The 7,497-nt window shown below is 41.1% G+C and overlaps 1 pseudogene; it reads left to right on the forward strand.

The window, feature by feature from the left end:
• The first annotated feature begins 2,442 nt into the window (after positions 1 to 2,442).
• On the forward strand, positions 2,443 to 7,183 carry LOC125309800 (annotated as a pseudogene).
• The last annotated feature ends 314 nt before the right edge of the window (positions 7,184 to 7,497 follow it).

A 7,497-nucleotide genomic window follows, 5' to 3' on the forward strand; every position in this document is an offset into this window, starting at 1 on the left:
AACATAAGCCTACGCAAAAAATTATACCTACCTTGCAGGAACTGAACTCGCATATTCATACGATTGGAAGACGCGCAAAAGAATACACCTTCAATCACGTATCGCCTTACACACAACAAGAATACTTTCAGCTTTGCTACCTTGCCATGTTTAACTTGGGATAGAAGACTGTTCACAGAAATAAGCTAATGATCATTTTTTCAACAAACGCAATAATAGCCTATACTGCGATGCATTATTGATGGCTGAACGAGAGATAGCCAATGTCTTCTAAAGATCGAATCATGTGCAGACTCAAAACTATGCAGTCTCGAAATCGCCCATATTAGACCTAGGCTCCTACATTGCCCACGTTTAAATTAATTATAGCATAAGCGAGCAAGTCTAGTGCAAGACAAATCACGTCTGCAAACTGCAGATATGTCAAACGTGATAGGCATGGGTTTGAACTCGGAGTGGTTTCTTTTCAATACACTTGTATCATGTTTATTTGAACTCTTCCTTCTAAAGCAGCCATTCAAAATAATAAGTAGGCTATCGGCCTACCGAAGAGAAGCTATCTCACCACCTCCCCAACATGAGCTGCTTGGCTAGTCACTCTCCCAAGTTGCGTGGGAACTTGGATCTGCAGCACTTGTTCCCGTCTCTATTAATCCTCGAAATATGGTTAGATTTTGTTATAGACACGTCAACACCATATTTTTGCACAGACCTGTTTATTGAATCAGTCACATCTGCAGCAAATAAGGTAAACTACCTGCTCGTGATAACGTGCTAATTGTTTATCCCCAGTTAACATGCATCCCATTAAGATCCACGACACCGGATTTGTTTGTCCTCAATTTGTGGTGTTCCACCTCGTTGATAACAGCAGACATTGTGAATGTGTCCATCTGCATACTGAAGGCCTTTCTGGCCTCTGTTTTTTGAATATATCAAGATTACTTGACGCCCAGAAATCCAGCATACACTGTTGCACTCGGCTAAATGGGGGTGCTGCGTCCCCATGTTGAACACGCGTTCTCGCACACTTTCCTGCAAACTTGTCCGACTTAGCAACAGTAACTATGGGACTGACAATGGGAGGAGGGGCTTGGGATCGGTCAATTCCCGACCTGTCATGCGACAATGTGACGTCACGGGAGTGCCTAACCATTTCGCGTGTGGTGGTCGCGGCACTAGTTGCAAATTCTCCTAAACAGAGGTGTTGCTGTTTGTTCTGTTGTGAAAGGGCTATCGCTACCTACTTCACACCGTAGAAGAAGCAATGAAGCCGCTCTATTTGCCATGGTGAATCAGTGAATCTGTGATCGGTGGCGGGGTCTATTTGAGGGAGCCGTGAGTGCGCACTTATCCAGGATAGGTTTCACCTGGCTTGATGAATCCGTGTCTGCTCATCCTGGCTTGCTCGTTGTGCAACCAATTAAGCCTGTACGCTCTTGTTTTGGATTCATTGAGCGCAGCTCAGTAACTTATCCCGGATGTCTTAATTCGGCTTTTGTGCAACAGGCCCCTGGTGTGTGAAGCCTTCCTTGACAGATTTGTTGGAGAAAAGACAGTAAACGCGTCTTCATTATAATGAATCAGCAGCAGGCGCCAACATACCGGAAGTAATTATTTGCTTAATGGTGTGTCCTCTGTGGTGGCTGGTGAAGTGTGATACCTTATTAGAACATCGCGACATTGTTCAAACGTGTGGTTTTAATTTCAGTGAGATCGGTGTCGAATAAAATAAATAATGCATTGCCTGTGTTGTGTTGTTGACAGTCGGTAAAGGCAACAGTGAGCCTGTGGATTATTTGATGTTTTTGTATAGCTCTGGTAGAGTTAATACCATAAGGAAACTCGATTTCCTTTAAAATTATTTTTCTATATCACTGTCTTTTTTTTAACCCACTGTAGGCTATATTTAAATAACAACCGATTCAGCGATCGCTGTATAGAACCCCAAAACGTCTCGTGCCAGTGTTTGCAGTTCCTCGTGTAAATCTGAGCGCGCCGCTGCTGCTCTCTAAAAAGCACTGCTAACGCAACTGGAACCATGGCTTTGCTATACCACGTTTTATGCAGTCCAAAAAGCAGTGGATGACGGATTTTCATTCAGTTGTTTTTTTGTGGTTGATTTGTGTAACTGTATCTAAGTTCATAATTAGTTTAACCAGAAGAACTCGATTCTGTTTTGCAGTAGAACAGTTCATAGTGTGAGTCCTATATGGACTAAATCAGACCAAATTGCTGTCGCTGTAATAATGGGTGATGTTGTATCTAGATCGATCTGGAGAATATGCGTTCGTTTCCTCGTTCCTGTAAAGAGGCGGATGGCTGTCAATGGTGCTGAAGCACTTCCTACCGCCATAATGCCCTGTCAGCCAAATCTTTCACAAGCAAAATCTGAAAATTTCCAGCTACACGTGCGTAATCCATTAATATGATAAATCGGAAATAAGCGATATTGCACCCACAGGGACTCGATTTCAAGTAGCTCGAGCACGGGATATAGACGTCGGTATAAATTTGGTACATAATTATGTACTCGGACACAATGAATATTTTGTATTGGATTCGAGGGCAGACAAAAAGAGGTATGTTGATATAGTGCTAAAAAATAATATCTTGATCGAGAACGAGAGGGGGAGGATTCCTTAGTGTTGACTGCTGTCGACGGAGGCAATCCTCCCAAGTCAGGCTCGGTTGTGATTCAGGTTTTTGTTATAGACGTCAACGATAACTCCCCAGTTTTTTCACAACCTATATACAGGGTTGTCATGCTTGAAAACTCGCCACCTAGAACCTCTGCAGTTAAAGTTAGCGCAAGTGATTTAGATATTGGCGCAAATGGAAAGGTCACATATTATTTAAACCACGTTTCGGAAAGCACAGAAGGTTTATTTGAAATTGAACAAAATACCGGCGAGATCAGGGTCCTCCGCCTGCTGGACCACGAAAAGGCCCCCTCTTACGAGCTAGAAGTGCAAGCCGAAGATGGAGGCGGCCAAGGTATTAGTTGATATATCTGATGTAAACGACAATGCGCCAGTAATAATAGTAAAATCACTCATGAATCCAGTCGCTGAGAATGCTCCTCCAGGGACTGAGATAGCGGTGATTAATGTTAAGGACCAAGACGCAGGGGAAAATAGCAGAGTTAGATGTTCCATCAACGAAAATAGTCCATTCAAACTGCAGTAGTCAATAAAGAATTATTTTATGTTGTCTACTATCGCTGTCTTAGATCGAGAGCATATTAATGAATATAATGTAACCGTAACAGCGACAGATGGAGGGTTACCACCACTTTCTTCAACTGCCGTTTTAACAATTGTGACCGTACAAAAAAATCTTGCTCTTGTGCTTTTAAAACTGTTACTGGATGAATTATCAATACATTTCTCCCAAAAATAGAAACCTGAAAGGGTCTCAGTTAAATATGTGCAGTGCCAAATGTGTAGTGTAATTTGTCACATGGCCAGAGCTGCTTATGTTTTGGTTGCACTCTGACCAGAAAATGTCCACCCAAAAGGTCCCAAACTAAAGCTTAGAAAAGTATGTTTATGTAAACATAGGACAAATATTTTTGGTACACATCATCTTTAAGGTGTCTAGTATGGAGGGATGCAATTGAAATATATGAACTTTGTTCAGCGTTCTCATAGCATGAGTGAACACGATGACTTGTGACCGTTGGGAAACAACATACATGTAGTCCGATTTTAGGGATTTTCACACATTTCATTTACAATCATCTAATTTCCACTAAATTCCATTCAGAGATGATATGGGGACATTGTCCCAGGTCTGTTCTTTACTTTTAAATTTGTATCACATGCCATTTCTCAACATGGCCTCTAAAATTCTCTATTATATTCTAAGTGTGCCAATTTATACATAGAAAATCCATTATACCACACTATAGCTATTGTAACAGCTGATTTTCTATGCTGTTCTTTATTTTAATTTCACTTTCAGTCACTTCCTGCACATATCAGATCTAACTGACTGAGACCCAGATTTTACAATCACACCTCAAAAACAGTAAATCATTATACTTATTGACTATTATCTTACATAATGTCACATATAAACAAGGTGGTGGGGGGTATAATTAACTTGCCAGTCAGCCTGTTGAAGGCATATTGGCTGAATTTATGCAGAGACTTGCAGTAGATATGAACAACCTTACCAGAATGTATTCCCCACCCCTTTTCCCAACAATACCCCTCCACTTATGTACAGTAAAGGGCCTCTGCCACAGGGACCAGTCAGACGAACCAGAAGCAAAGCTTCATGTGATCAAAAATAAAGATCAAGTGTCTCAAGAATCTGCTCTCACACTATTGTATGTCCAAATTACAGAATGTTTCCTATTATGCATTTAGAACCTTACTTAATCCGGTGGTAAAATTAATCAAATTTAGCAATATAGTGGACATCACACCCCTCTGACACTAGATTAGGCCAATAACTGAGGTCAGAGCAGGCTCCTATGCTCCTCAGGTTTATATGTGATGGGATCATGGACAGGTGTCCTGTGTTCCCCAGGTCAAGCATTGTATGTTTCCAGGGTCCTCCAGCTTTATAAAGCACATAGGTACCCGAATGAGCATAGGACACTGGGAACATAGGGCCTTATGAATATAAGGCCTTTGGAGCATAGGGACCAGGTAACATACTGTAGGTGCACTTCATTTAGTGACCTTAACAATGCCACTGAGCAAAGGAGACCATTGCTGGTCCAATGGAAAGGCAATTAATGGCATTGGAAGTATGGCAGTAGACTTGCAGGACAATCTGTTGTGTAATTAATTAATCAATTGATTAATTCATTAATTCATTAATTAATTCATTAATTATAAAATTAAATAATACAATGATAAACAAACAGACAAACAACATCACTTTTTGTAACGTTTGTGGTTGCTGTTGTTGTATTGTAGGGTGGTGTTGTTTACACTATAGTCATAATAGTGTGATATGCCTTTTCTATGTAAAAATCGGCACACTTATAATATAATAGAGAATTGCAGAGGCAATGTTGAGTATTGTATTGTGATACAAAATTAAAAGTAAAGAACAGACCTGGGACAATGTCCCCTTATCATCTCTGACTGGAATTTATTGAAAATTAGATGATTGCACAGTGAAATGTGTGAAAATCCATAAAATCGGACTATGTTGTTCCCCAACGGTCACAATTGTGACCAAGCATAAAACACTCCTTTTCACCCACTTTTTCAGGAAAATTTGAAAAAATAGTAATTGATTACTTCAAAGGGTTACTCAAGACACATGATTTTGATATATTCAAGTCTGGGAAAAATTTGGGATTAAACGGGTTAACGTTTCAGATATCAGATGATGTAAATGATAACCCCCCTGTATTTAAGGAGCAGGCGTATAGCGCATATGTGACTGAGAATAACAAGCCTGGCTCCTCTGTCTGTTCTGTTACTGCGAGAGACCCAGACTGGAGACAGAATGGCACAGTGTTCTACTCTCTGTTGCCCAGTGAGGTCAATGGTGTTCCGGTCTCCTCATATGTATCCATTAATGGAGACACAGAGGTGATCCATGCTGTGAGGGCCAGAAGCTTCAAAGTTCAGGTTGTAGCCAGAGACAATGGTTCTCCTCCACTCAGCAGCAACGTGACTGTGAGTGTGTTCATAACAGATGAGAATGATAACTCTCCTCAGATATTATACCCTACTCCAGAAGGAAACTCCTTCATGACCGAGATGGTTCCTAAAGCTGCTCGTTCTGGCTTGCTGGTCTCCAAAGTGATCGCTGTTGATGCTGACTCTGGACAGAACGCGTGGCTGTCGGATCAGATTGTGAAGTCGACTGATCCGGGACTTTTCACTATTGGTCTCCACAGTGGAGAGATCAGGGCTCAGAGGGACATTTCTGAATCTGACAGCATGAAGCAGAACCTTGTGATCTCAGTGAAAGATAACGGACAGCCCTCTCTCTCTACAACCTGTGCCATATATTTAATCATCTCTGATAACTTGGCTGAAGTTCCTGAACTGAAAGACATGTCTTATGAGGAGAGCAATTCTAAACTCACATCTTATCTGATCATTGCTCTGGTGTCTGTTTCCACATTTTTCATCACTTTCATCATTCTCATTGTGGCCATAAGGATTTGCCACAGGAGAAAGCCCAGACTGCTGTTTGATGGAGCAGTAGCCATTCCCAGTGCATATTTACCTCCCAACTATGCAGATGTTGATGGAACTGGAACTCTCCGTAGTGCTTATAACTATGATGCCTATATGACCACAGGGTCACGTACCAGTGACTTCAAGTTTGTAACAACCTACAATGACAACACACTGCCTTCTGGCACCACTCTGAAGAGGAGTCCAGGAGACAACAGTGACTGTCTGAACTTCACTTCTCTTGACTTCCCTGAGAATGGGTCAAAATACTACACTCTGGTAAATCATTTTAATCTCTTTTTATTAGATGATATTTTACAATAATAGATTTTGCTTTATATTTGTGGTCATGTTCAGAGATTGTCAGTAAAGGCAATATTTGGCCTTTTCCCCCCCTAAACATTCCCCATTATTTCCAGTGAACTAATTTCTATTGTTTTATAAAATCAGTGGATACTATGTTCTATTGGGGATTCCTGAGAGTCATGTCAAACAAGTCACTTTGCAGTGTCAGAATGAGATACCTCAGGACTGTATGACAAGGAAATTGCTGATTTAATACAGCCAAATATAAATTAGTGTCTGTCTGCTTGTCTATCCTGTCTATCCACCTGTCCGATTGTATATTCCCTCTTGACTACATAATAATAGTCTGTTTTCTTTGTGCCATTTTGGATTGCTAGATGAATCCCTAACAATTTTGTGGATCCAACCACAGCATCCCTTTGAAACAACCATTAGAATAACTTTGTAGGTGATTCATGTTTTTTTTTTTTACACACAAACAGGATTTTCCCCTGCTGCATCTGTGAATAAGGAACATGCACAATATGAGCAGTAAGCACACACAGACAGCAGTAGGTAGCTATAGATGTGGCACCTGTGGAGCAGTTGGGGTTAGGTGCTTTGCTGAAGGGCACTTCAGCTATGGAGCCTAGCGTTGTGCTCAGCCCCCCTGTTCACTTTTTTCCCTACTAATCCAGAGAATTGATCGGGTGACATTTTCATCCCAAGCCCACTTCTAAAGACTCTAGGCCAACTTACCATACCCTCCTGCATGAACTGAACCTTTTTAGAAAAAGGTTTGTCTGTTTTTTCTTGGTTTGAATGAAATGCGTAATTACATCCGTCTTTTGATGATATTGCACACCTACAGTGTCATTCTGAGAACGACTTTGATCATATGTAGTGCAACAACTATACTCCAAGGGGCGCTATTTACCAACTTTAGCCATTTACAAACGCATCCACACACCCCTTGATTTAATATTACAGTGGAAACTGGGCTATCCATAAACGCAACACAAACGACAGAACCTCTTATGTGGTAGGCCCAGTG

Source organism: Alosa alosa, chromosome 2 (genome assembly GCF_017589495.1).
Source record: "Alosa alosa isolate M-15738 ecotype Scorff River chromosome 2, AALO_Geno_1.1, whole genome shotgun sequence".
Taxonomy (NCBI): Eukaryota; Metazoa; Chordata; class Actinopteri; order Clupeiformes; family Clupeidae; genus Alosa; species Alosa alosa.